The sequence below is a fragment of the Chelonoidis abingdonii genome, chromosome 1 (genome assembly GCF_003597395.2).
Source record: "Chelonoidis abingdonii isolate Lonesome George chromosome 1, CheloAbing_2.0, whole genome shotgun sequence".
Lineage (NCBI taxonomy): Eukaryota > Metazoa > Chordata > Testudines > Testudinidae > Chelonoidis > Chelonoidis abingdonii.
Genome location: NC_133769.1, coordinates 260,960,731 through 260,972,739, shown reverse-complemented (window position 1 = coordinate 260,972,739; position 12,009 = coordinate 260,960,731).

The following is a 12,009-nucleotide window of genomic DNA, read 5'->3' as shown; positions in this document are numbered from 1 at the left end:
TAGTTTGATTTTTTTATTTTGGAGGCCGGGAGGAGGGGAGTTGTTGGGACTCTCAGAGTTGAGGTGGGAAAGAGGAAGGGAAGGCTGGAGTACGTTAGGGGAGAAGGTAAAAGGAGAGAGTAACTGCACAGGGGAAAGCTAGAAAGGGGAAAAGTGAGAGGGGAGTGATGAGAAGAGAGTGTGAAGAGGGGCAGCTGAAAGGTTGCTGAGGTAGGAGAGGGGTGAGATGAGTGGGAACCAAAACTGGTAACTGGTAGAGGAGGCGGGGAGGATTCAGAGTCCAAGTTTCAGGACCTGATCCTCCACCACGTTATACCATTTTTACAAAATTGTAACATGAAATCAAATGCAATGGAGAATTCGGCCTTCTGGGTTGAGGTAATTCTGATCTCAGGAGGCTTGACTCCCCCGTCTGGCTTTAGATGCTGTTCCCTGCATGTAGTAGGAAGGAGTAAGATTAAAGACACTGACCTAGGGAGCAACAAGGGATCTCTCGAGCGAGTCACCCCGCTTTCCTTGGTAGTTTGGGACTACGATGAGGTAATGCTCACCTAACTCTAAACGGTTGGAGTGGGGAGCAAAGCCAAGAGGGAAGAAAGAACATGATAAAAGGGAGAAATGTTTGCCATGTTCTCTCTCTTCCATCTCCATCTACAGATGCCACACCAAGCAACTGAAGCACTGATCAAAGGGGAAAGCCTGGCTGAAGGGCAGTCAGCCAGCCTCTGGTGAGAAGCATCTTAATTTGTAAGGGCGTTGAAAGTGTTAAGATCAGCTTAGAATGCTTTTTGCTTTTATTTCATTTGACCAAATCTGACTTGTAGTGCTTTGATTTATAATCACTTAAAATATATCTTTTTGTAGTTAATAAATTTGTTTGTTTATTCTACCAGAGGCAGTGCATTTGGTTTGAAGTGTGTCAGAGACTTCTCTTGGGGTAACAAGCCTGGTACATATAAATTTCTTTGTTAAATTGATAAACTTATCTAAGCTTGCAGCATAACTGGATACTGCAAGATGGAGGTTCCTAGGGTTGTGTCTGAGGGTATGGCTACACTTGGAAATGTGCAGCGCTGGGAGTTACAGCTGTGGTCGTACAGCTGTGTAGGAACAGCGCTGCAGTGTGGCCACACTGACAACTACCAGCGCTGCAGTGTGGCCACATTTGCAGCATTTGCAGCGCTGTTGGGAGTGGTGCATTGTGGGCAGCTATCCGCATATACCCAGCGTTTCACAGTGCTGCAACGTGCTTTTTGCAAAAGGAGGGTGGGTAGGGGCTGTTTGTAGGTGTGAGCAGGGAGCGTCGTGGAGACATGTATTGATTGAGCTCGCGATTCTTTGAGACAACACTGTGAACCTGGCTCCCTTGCCTTTGCAAATCTAGGCCAATATTTCCTTCACACCCCTCTCAAATCCTATTCTTACTCTTATTGTTATGGAAAGGTCTTTCCAAGGACCGGGATAACAGCTTCTACCGAACAGACATCCCCTCCCCCCCTCCGTGCTGTTTGTCTCCTCAGCAAACAGCTGATGAACATTCCAAAAGCCTCGGCTCGCTCGGCTCGCTGGAAAGCAGAGAGCAGCTGTGTGTGTGGTAGCTCCGGGGGGTACTTTCCGGTTTGTTGTAGACAGGGAATTCTGGGATACCGCAATACCCTTGGAGGCGCAATTAACAGCGCTGGGTTGAGTGTCCACACCGTGATGAGCAGCCACTGCATAGCACTGCATCACCAGCGCTGGATTCGCTACACCCGTAGCAGACCAGGAGTACAGCCAGCGCTGCAGCCAGGGAGTTGCAGCGCTGGCTGAGCTTTGTAAGTGTGGACACCGAGTAAGTTGCAGCGCTGGCTGAGCTTTGTAAGTGTGGACACCGAGTAAGTTGCAGCGCTGTAACCCCCTCACCAGCACTGCAACTTGCAAATGTAGCCAAGCCCTGAGACTGAAGATATTGGTTAGTGTCATTCAGTTGCACAATCCAAGCATCAGCAGGCCAAAAGTGCTCACTCATATAGCTGGGAGCAGCTTACATGCCAGAGGCTGTGCATGAACAGCCCGGGAGTGGGGGTTCTCACAGCAGAGCAGGGTAAGGCTGGCTGCCAGAGTTGGGGACTGGAGTGACCTAGTAGATCACTGGTCCAGATAACACCAGGGGAATGTCACAGAGAGATAAACCCTAAGGGTGAAATCCTGGTCCCATTTAAGTTAATGACTTTAATGGGGCCAGGATTTTACTCCAAAACCTCAAATGTTGGGAGAGCAGGAAATGTGGAATTAAGTCTGTCCTTTACAAAGCTGTTAGTGTTACAATAACCCACAAAACAGAAACCAGAGAAAACCAGGAAATTAAGTTAAGGTGACATTTCCCACCAACAGATACATATATCGCTGAACAACTAAATCTAAGTTAAAAAGGCAAAACCAGGTCTCCTTAGATATTAGATCTTATTTTACTGTAATGATTACAGCATTTCAATTGACAAACTTTGCTCATAAATTCACACACAATCAAATTCTTAGATGGGGATGTTAGATCATTTTTATTGGAAGAAAAAAATAATGCTTCAAGATTAAAAGTGGGTTAATGGCAGGTATTATTATTATATTAGCTAGTATATGGTATGAATCCAGTGTGCTATTACATGAAAAACAAAATTGTACCAGCAACTTCATATTCATCTATTTTAAGGGAAGCTGGGACTATTATGTTCATGTAGTCTGACCTTCTGCACAACACATAGAAGTTCACCCAGTGATTCCTATACTGAGCCCAATAACTTATTGTTGAACTAGAGCGTATCTTTTATAAAGGTATCCAGTCATGATGTAAAGACTTCAGGTTAAGTGCTTCTAAGCAAGCACAGCTTAGTTATTGCACGAATTGATGGACTTCCCCCCACACCTACTGAATCTAACCCAACCTTTGATTATAATAATAATAGACACATAGGAGTATATGTTCAGTTGGTGTTAACCAGCAGAGCTCCATTAACGTCAATGGAACTACACTGATTTACACCAGCTGAGTATTTTAAAAAAAACCACGGTCAGTTACTCATGATTCCCCTTCTCATTCTCCAATAAGTGATATCGTTCTAATTTAAATAGATGGGAAATGCATCCATTGGTGTGTATGGTATATAGCCAGACCAGGAATGATTGGAGATTTAGGCACTAATCCTGCAAACACTTAAGCATGTACAGAACTTTAGGGCATGCACATTAACATCCATGAAAGTATCTGTGAGTTTAAAGTTAACACATACACAAGTCTTTGCCGGATCAGGGCCTTATTCAGCAAGGGAGTATTAAAAATCTCCTTGCTCGAATGTATAGAGTTATGGAGCTACATCTGACTCCCATAATATTTTTACATAACAGATATATTAAAACCAGTAGCTTCCCAAATAGACTCCCTATTAAATAACTCTAGTTATTAGTAGAGTAAATGTCTGTCTATGATAGAAGATTATAAATAATCATGTAGTATATGTTAGTAACCCTTTGGGGTATATGTATATGTTCAGTCTTGTGTTATGGTTGCTAGATGCTAGCAGTGCATAGTTTGGGTGGTTGTGACTATCAATCTTTATGTCCATGATACACTCACTCACCCTCGACAAGTTCTGATTTTTCTAGTGTTATGATATTATTTAATTTTATTATTTTAATTGAAAAGAGCAACCAGCAATCAGTGAGGGCATAGTTTTGTCTTAAGCATTGATCCCATATTTATAAATATGCAGATTTTCAGCTTTCTAGTAGCTCTGGCAGTGATCTTTTTGATGCCTGATGACAATGGAGAGAAGTAATTTCACCTTAACTACTATAAAACTGGTAGGCATGTTCTATTAATATCAGAACAGCATATTACTGCTTGTGCCTGTTTAGAAGTTGTGGGAGTGCTTCGGTACATAGACAGTGTCCTGGGTGAGTCCCTTTTCTCTCTACCGATGTTTAGACATGCTGTAGCGCAACATTCAGCTGTCTATGATCAAATACCCTGTTCCTCAGAAGGCAGTGTGTAACATTGATATGATGTAATTTTTTTAGAAAAACATATTTTCTTAGCTCAAATCTGATAACTAGGATTGGCAGTCTCAGATGGCCTTCATTTCTCCCAAATGGAACTTCAGATCCAAAGTGACTGTTTCCATGAAGAAATTAAAAGCATTTCTGTAGACCATTACCCCATGAGGTGTGCAAAGGCACTTGCTGAAATCTGGTCAAAGCAAACAATGACATTTGGTTGCTTATGATGGAAAGATCTAATTTCACTATTTTTTTGTTGTGGGGGGCAGGGAAAGTGGTGTTGTTTTGTTTTTGTTTTATTCCTTTATCCAGTGAATGAATATACCAGATTTCAAGACAGTGGCTCCATGGAAACATGGAAGTTATGTGTGTCAGTCATTTTGTTACAAGGACCTGTATTTTAGGTGGTGGTTGTTTTTTGTACTTCATTGTATTATATGTTTTATTCAATAAAAATAATTATCACAGAGGCACCAACCAATAAAAGCAAAGAATTCCAAAGTGGTAACTGTCTCTACCCGCCCTTTCCCTGCTTTTATAGTGTCCCTTTGTCCCTGAATATTACAGTGTATATAATACATATCATGATGTGCTGACACCAAACTGTCATGCCAAAGGTGAGATTAATTGGTCTCAATACAATAAGAACCAAGCTGAACATTTGCTCAAAACATGGTTTAGTTTTTGAGGTTCAGATATATTTAACTTGCTTTCTCTTTTTTCATTTTTGAATGCTGTATTGTACTGGCTAATATAATACTGCCCTCTACTGGATAGAATGGGAAGCCATCTGACGTGTCAGTGATTATGTTGCCCTCTAGTGACTCACCCAAAAAGAACATAAAAGTTCTTATGGTACAAGGGCCAGAGGGAATTCTGCTTTAGCCCATGTGGCAGAGTCCTGTGTTTTGCAGAAATGAATATCCCAGTTGTTTACTTTAACTGTTCACCTGTGTGATATTTACAAGTAACTATATAGGTAAATATATATGTAAAATGCATAAATAGATGTAAAGATTTTAGAGTGGGGTATTATTGTATACCTTTATGAACACAGGCACATAGGTCCAGGGTGTGGTATTGTTCTATATAAGAATATTTGTAGGTAGTTGGTGCGGCAGTGTTATATACAACTATATATATATTATTTGGTGCATTATTGATTCACAGTGAGAGGTCCACAAGTAGCTGGTGTAGAAATTTTCTACCTAGATAGGTACATGGGAGTCTGGTGAAGAGTTCTGATACTTGAGTAAGTACGGAGGTGGTTTTTGTTCAATATATCAGTGAGAGGTTGACATTTTTATAAATATTGCACAATGAAGTATGGCATAATTGCTGTTTGGTTTTGTTGCTTGTGCATTACAAGTAGCTCAGTGCTTCTGTAACTGATTTTGGCACTGTCTAATCTGAGCTATGATCTGTTCCATATCTGATAGTTCTTGTCTTTTGTTTAGCTACATAGTAACTGTAGAATTTTCTCATGTGAGCCATAGTTTTTCTTCTGATTTTTTTTAAATTATTTTTCGATAAATATCTTTGTTTTGGAGAATCTTTGTAGATGTGGGGAAGGGCTTCCCAGAATATACTAAAATAGGTTTTTATCAAAATGGGTGTCAGAGATTTTCTGAGCACTTTTAGGTGCACGCAGGCAACATATTTGGATTTGTGGGTATTCCCACAAAAAATTATAGATAGGTAGATAGATAGACATAGATATATAGAGATATATCTTCAATAAAATGTACTCAAATACTCAACACTGGCTGTAGGCCAAGAAGTCACCACATACACACACACACACACTATATAAATCACTATATAAGTCACTGTGTGTGTGTGTGTGTGTGTGTGTGTGGTGACTTATTGGCCTACAGACAATGTTGAGTATTTGAGTACATTTTGTTGAAGATATATTGAGTGGAGAAGAAACATGATTACTTACCACAGAAATTCTTTCCATGAGGAGGTGAAGATGTATGTAGTTTGGAGGATATCTGCTCAAAGGTAGTCATCTATAATACTCTGAAATTCTGCTTCCTATTTTTCTGTTATGTGCTGTGACTTATCTATTTCAGCACGATTCAGTGCTCCACAAAGAATGGCAATTTGTCCTTTAGATTCGTTCTTGTTTGCTTTGTGATTCATTTTTTAATTTGGATGTGGAAACAGACACCAGTCTGTTCAGGTGTGCTGAAGTTGGATATGTTTTAAAAAATCTATCACTGACAGTTGTATTAATTGGCTAGCTCATCAGTTTTCAAACTTTTTGAGCTGAGCCCCCTCCCTCCCTTTCACTTACAATTTTTGGTTGCGCCCCACCGACCCACACCCAGAAAAAAAAGGTGAGTCAGGGGTGAAGGTAGGGCTCCCTTTCTGAGCCCCACCACATGAGGCTGACCTGAGCTGTCTGACGACACCACTCCCCCGCCCCCGAATGTTCCTCGCACCCTCCTACAGGGTTGTGCCCCACAATTTGAAAACCTTTGGGCTAGTTGTTCAAAGCTTCAAAATCTGTATGGGCTGTTGTAGCTAATTCTGTTTATTCTGCTTCCATCTAGTTATGGTCTTGTGGCAGACTCTAGGGATATGGTCTAGGACAGCGGTTCTTAACCTTTACTGCAGCCTGCACCCCTTTGGTTCTCAAAATATGTTCTCACACCCCTTATCAAAAATCAAAATATGTTCTCGCATCCCTTAAACCTAGATATATATTTTTGTTTGTATATTACAATAATCGTTAAAAAATGTATAATGATAATAAATACATAGGTTTGATGAAACAAAGTAGTTGTACTTACGTGCCTGTGCTTAATTTGTGTTTTCGATGATTTACCTTCTAAAAAAATCTGGCATGTCTCGCACCCCCAGAAAGGGTATCTCACACCCCCAGGGGGTGCGAGCACCCCAGGTTAAGGACCACTGGTCTAGGATGTTAGAATTTATTATCTGTATTACAGTAGCACCAAGAAGCACTGTTATTAAGGCCCTTCAAAAATTGCTTTCTTTTTTTCTTTAATTCATGGCAGTGTCATCAGTAAGTGCTTGAATTTTATGTGATATGCCTGGTCACCAAGTCCTTCCCCTCCCTCCAGCTCCCAATGTGCTGCAATTTTTCCAGCAGCAGGCATTCCCGCTTCTGTCTCCCTGCTGAGGCTGCCACTGTTCCTGGGGGTTAGCGGGCCAGCACTAGCCCACCAAGGGGTGGGGAAGTGGTGGGCTAGACCTATTCCATGAAGTAGGGAGTGTGGCAGGCTGAGCGGCTCAGCCACACACAGGGTAAGGGTTCGGGGCCTGGCTCACTCTGTGCTGAGCTCCAGCTCAGGCTGCTGCTGCTTCCAATCTGGCCGGCTTGGAGAGACAGGTGGCAATTAGAGCCCTGACCCAGTCTGCCCCGCAGCAGCCCCTGGCAGCTCCAGGGCAGACACCTCAGTGCTGGCTGTTGTGGAGCTGACCCTGAGATCTGCTGCATGGAGCACGAGCAGGTGTGTGAGCGGATGGATCTATCCCATCCCCCAATCCTGATCCCCTCCACCAAGGCAGGGCCACCTCACACCCCAGTCCTCCCACCAGGGGGGGGCAACAGTGGTGACATGAGCCAGAGCTCAGCGCAGATGGAGCCAGGCCCTGATCCCTGACCTGGCCTGGGTCTAGTGGTCAGCGGTGTGTCTCGAGACACACTGTGCTTACCCCGCTGCCCCGGCCTGCCACTCTCCCACTTACTCTCCAGTAAGGAGCCGAATTAGTCCCATACTGTGATTGTTTTGAGGAATGGGGAGGCAGATTGGAATAAATCACAGTATAGGGCTAATTTCATGATTTTCATACAATGTGTGAAACTGTGATTTAAATGGGGCCTTACCCATTGTGCATACAGATAGCATGAGACAATTCCTTCCCCAGAGATTTTACAGTTTAAATAGATGAGACAGACAAAGGAAAGTCTCTTTCCTGTCTTTTGAATGGGAACCTGAAGCACAGAGAAAGATTAAATAACTTGCCCAAAGTCACACAGGAAGTCTATGACAGAGCCAGGCATTAAACCCAGATCTCCTGGTGTGCAGGCTGCTGCCTTAACCACAAGACAATCTTCCGTTTAGATGGTAGGTAGGACAGGGACGTTCTCACACCCCATGTTTTTTGCTATGTTTCCGAACAGTTCTGGTGGTTTTGACCCATACATTAATCTGGATTTGTGTTTTGTCTTTGTGGGGCCTATGAAGAGAGTCAATTTCAGTGGTGTAGCTTTAAGGACTGATTTTCCATGTGTGTCCAATCTGTGTGAGTATGATTCCTCCATATCCAGTCTATTAAATATTTATTTCAACTTGCATGTCTGGAAGAACAAGTGTTTTCCTTCCCTATAGCTTTTGGCTACACATAAGTGCTCAATGGATTTAACCTTAATCAAGAATTCAGTGTAACACCTGGCTGTAAGAAAAATAAATCTAAGAACTAAGTCTTTTCTCCTTCAGGTATCTAGGATTTTAAGCCATGTAAATAGCATAGTGGATTTCCAACAGCTGAACAATAGTACACCCAAGCATAAATACTATTTGACAAAAACTTGCTCAAATGATTTGAACAGTTTAAAAACACTTCACAGAAGATCGGTTCTACTCTTAATCCTAAGAGGCAGGCTAAATTCTGGAAACCAGTAAGCTAAACATCCAACCAAGTTTCTTTTTCCTTTCTATGTACTTCCCCTTGATATTTTCAAAAAGTTTGTTGTCATTTCTGATTATGTGTTTTCAGGTTTGTTTAGGGTATGAAAGAGAGCAGAATAAATCTTTAGTTCTGCACCCAGCTCAGATCTAGAGTAACCAGATGTCCCAATTTTATAAGGACAGTCCCGATTTTGGGGGCTTTTTCTTATATAGGAACCTATTACCTCCCACCCTTTGTCCCGATTTTTCACACTTGCTATCTGGTCACCCTACTCAGATCACAATCTGCAGCCACTATGTGCAATATAGCTGACAACTGAGGAGTCCTCTACCACCATAGAAGTTGAATTATTAGAGTGCCTCTGAATTTTCTGGTTCCAGCTCGAGGTGAAAGTACCAACATCCCATATAAGAGCCTATTCTGTAGGATTTCTTACCCATCCACCACTGAGAAATACCAGGAGTCTTGTGAAAAATCCTGTTCCAAAGCAAACTCTGTTCCTTTAGCATTTAACCTGTCCCTAATTATACCTGCAATTCCTATGTACAATGGAGCACGTTTAGCACAAAGTTAAATCTTAAACTTTAAAATTCCCAACCTTTGTTAATCTGTGTCAAGACTCTTAATGGTACATAAAAGGTTGGGGGTTTTGCCTATGGATTTCTTTCATTTCTAGGCAGGTTTGACATCCAAGTTTACACTGTTATTTGTAGCAATAGCAACAGTAGCAATTTAAGTTCAGCAAATTTCAGCCAGAGGTGCCACATTTGCATTTCATGAGCAGCACATGGTGAATGCAGTTTATACATTCCCTCCTCAATGAAAACAGCGGTGGTCGCAGCAGTATTAAAGTGGTTAGTAAGGATGCCTCTGCCTAGGCCAGCGCATAGCAACCACTATGTTTCTAAGGACAAATCGCTCCTGCCTACCCTAAGCAACTAGATGAGAACATCAAAACATGCCTCGTACGAGACCTCTAATACCCATTAGTGTTAGAAACTGTTACCTCAGTCATGAATGACACAGCCCTAATTATTAAGGTAATTAGAAGTTATAACACTGGCAATATTAAAGGGAGAACTTCTAAAGCCCATTAACAGCGTTACTTTAAGTGATCTAGCTGTGAACTGTTCAAATCTCTAATTACATTACACGTCTATCTTAAAGGGTGATGTAATTAAGTGATGGGAGAGCGAATTAATGTATAGTGACTACTGTGCAACACTTGTAAGTACTATTTTCACAGAAACCAGCTTTAGTAATGTCATTATGTCAGTTCAGGTTTTTCAGTTAACTGTCTATAGTACATAGCTAAATAAAACCCCTTTCCTCAAAATATCCAGAAATGGACACATGGCAGTGTGGTATAAGGGTTTTATCAACATGCACGTGGGATGACTACATTACTCAGGCATGGTAAAGCCAGGTGTAAGATGTGCAGGTCACCTCAGACAAGTGCTACCTTTGGACTGCAGCTCACCACCTGTGTAGCAGGAGAGTCCTGTTTCAGGAATGATTCAGAGTATTAAACATTTTACTAGGATTGTATCTTGTACTATTATTTTTTATTTTTTGCATTATTGTAGTGCCTAGGAGCCCTAGTCATGGGCCAGGAGCCCAACATGCTGGGTGCTACACAAACACTGAAGAAAAAGACCTGCCTTTCCTCCACTTATTTACTATAAGTCCCATTGACCAGGACAAACAGGCAGATGAGTGACAGACACACAGGATGGGTTTAAATGACAGGGCACAACTTTATTAACGATACCTTGGGGAGGGGCCCAACCCCTGCTCTCCTGTGCCGTAGGGCTTTTACCACCAACCAAACAATAACTTAGGTAGAGGCTCCCCAGGGTACCCCATGAACTCAACTCTGTTGTGAAACCTCCCCTCCCCCAACCCCCCACACATGAAGGGAGTGGAGTGACTGAGGCCAGAAAGCTGGGAGAATGACCCTCAGTCTGCAAAGACTTCAAGCTCGTCTCCCTCCGCCTATGAGTGGAAGGTCCAGCAGTGCAATCCCAGGCCTCATTTATCTCTAAGAGCTGCCCCAGTGAATAACCAGGACATTAGGTCTCTGAAGCTAAGCCATCAAGAAGTGCATCAGAGGCATGAGCTAGATGCAGCATATACGCCATCTGCCACACCATGGAAGGGAAATGGCTTCAACTTTGAAGCTCAGTTGTGATCTACTTGCTGACCTGGCCACCTGCTTGTGGGCCCAGTGCACAATACAATAGCCACAGAGCCAGACATCAGCCTTCCTTCTAATGTCACCTGCTGTCATGATGACAAGGTTAATGTGAACTCTAGTGTGCTCGGTGGTGGCCAAGGCCAAAAACACCTGATAGGCTACAACGAAAAGTTAAGCCTCCAAGGTGCCCCCAGACATTCAAGGATGGCCCATAAAGCTTTGAAGTCCTTCTTGAACTCAAATTTGACCAAACCAGACATTAAACCAGAAAGCCTGGGGAGCGATGGAGGATTTCAGGGGTGGTGAGTGTATGGAGGTTGGCCAATTCTAAAGCTGTCATGAGCCAAGACTCCACAATTGGTCTGTGAGTCACAGCTAGCGAATGGAGCAAACTCCTGGAATTTAATCTCCTAAAATTTAGAGATCTGGAACATGAACTACACAGAATAGGACGTTAAAATGAAAACCAAGATAAAATAAATGCTCTCACCAGCTTCATTCACTGGGCCGATTTTGCTGACTGTCGATAGTTGACATGAACCAGAAATAAACCTGCTTATTTCTGAATTCCTCTCCCCAGATAATGACCACAACCAATGTAGAAAAACATTCCAGCAAAGCAATATCCCTGATTATACCTAGGGTTGCCAGGCATCTGATTTTCAACCGGAACACTCAGTTGAAAAGGGACCCTGGCAGCTCTGGTCAGCAGCCTTTAAAAGTCCAGTCAGCGGCACAGCAGGGGCCCAGGGCTAAGGCAGGTTCATGGCGCATGGGTGGCCAGGCAGGATCCACAGTGCTGGCTCCGCAGCTCCCATTAGCCGGGACTGCGACCAATGGGAGCAGTGAAGGCGGTGCCTGGGGGTGCGAGGGCAATGCACAAAGCCTCCCTGGCCACCCATGCACCTAGGAGCTTCAGGGACCTGGCAGCCTTGGAGAAGGGGTGGCACAGGGGTGTTCAGTTTTGTGCAATTAGAAAGTTGGCAACTCTACTTATAACTTGTGCTGTCCAATCTGCTGGCCAGCTCTGTGCACCATTTCCCTTGAAAGTATACTCCCAAACCAATTCCCCTGGGGGCATCAGATTGTATCTAAGGCTCAGTTCCCATTATCCA